Source organism: Phoenix dactylifera, chromosome 1 (assembly GCF_051530095.1).
Source record: "Phoenix dactylifera cultivar Ajwa chromosome 1, Ajwa_hap1_PhDact_Kaust_v1.1, whole genome shotgun sequence".
NCBI lineage: Eukaryota > Viridiplantae > Streptophyta > Magnoliopsida > Arecales > Arecaceae > Phoenix > Phoenix dactylifera.
This window is the reverse complement of record NC_143190.1, coordinates 7,277,404-7,278,622: the sequence shown is the minus strand read 5'-3', so window position 1 is coordinate 7,278,622 and position 1,219 is coordinate 7,277,404. Positions and strand designations below refer to the sequence as shown.

Here is a 1,219-nt window from a genome sequence, read left to right as displayed (position 1 = left end):
TTTTTTATTTTTTTAAAAAAAGAAAGAAAAAAAAAGAGAGGGAATTATTTTGCATGTTAAAGTGGAATAGGGACGACACCGGTCGATTAAGTCGTACAACTTTAGATCATCCCTTAGGACATACTTCTGAAATTCCTTCGCAATATCTCACACCTTTTGAGATGGCTGATCTAAATGAAGATGCGGGGAGTCACCACAATCGAGAACGAGAACCCCATGTTATGACTCTAAGACAATACCTACAACCGGCTAGGACTAGTCAGCCTTCATGCATAATTTTTCCGGATAATGTAGGTCATTTTGACATCAAACCAGGGGTAATCCAATTGCTGCCCAAGTTTCATGGGTTAGAGTCCGAGAGTCCGTATCTTCATTTAAAGGATTTTGAAGAATTGAGCATTACATTTAGAGTGCCAAATGTCACCGAGGATGTCCTCAAGTTGACATTGTTTCCTTTCTCTCTAAAGGATAAGGCCAAAACATGGCTAAACTCTCTGCGACCTAGATCAATAAGAAATTGGCAAGATATGCAGAGAGAATTTTTAAAGAAGTTCTTCCCCACACAAAGGACCAACTTTTTAAAAAGACATATTAGCAATTTCCAACAAAAAGATAATGAAACATTTTATGAATGTTGGGAAAGATTAAAAGACCTTCTTCTCTCATGCCCTCATCACGGATTCGAAACTTGGAGAACCATTAGCTTCTTTTATGAAGGTTTATCTTCACAGTTAAAACAATTTGTAGAGACCATGTGCAATGGTAGATTTTTAGAAAAACACCCTGATGAGGCATGGGAGTATTTGGATTCCCTTGCTGAGACTGCCCAACTTTGGGATAACGGGGATAGAAACAACAAGTCTTTGCCTAAGCCTACTAGCTCTGTACAGGGAGGCCTTTACAACCTCAGAACTGAGGATGATCTTCATGCTAAAATGGCAGCCCTCACTAGGAAGGTAGAAGAAATTGAGCTTAGGAAGGTTGAGCCTGTCAAAACTATAGAGCTTAGAAACGAGTGTTGTGGTATCTGCGATATGTCAGGTCATACCACTACAGATTGCCCCACCATACCGGCATTCAAAGAAGTCTTGCACGATCAAGCGAATGCTATGAACTCCTACCAAAAGCCTTATAACGATCCATACTCGAATACCTATAACCCTGGTTGGAAGAATCATCCAAACTTTAGGTGGAGAAACGATCATCCTCAACAGTCACA

General features: G+C 40.0%; 1 non-coding gene across 1 annotated transcript; it reads right to left on the bottom strand.

Moving 5' to 3' along the window:
- Positions 1-573: 573 nt before the first annotated feature.
- Positions 574-682, bottom strand: LOC120109756 (small nucleolar RNA R71). Its single transcript, XR_005510551.2, has one exon. It is a non-coding gene; the product is annotated as a small nucleolar RNA R71 (small nucleolar RNA).
- Positions 683-1,219: the final 537 nt, after the last annotated feature.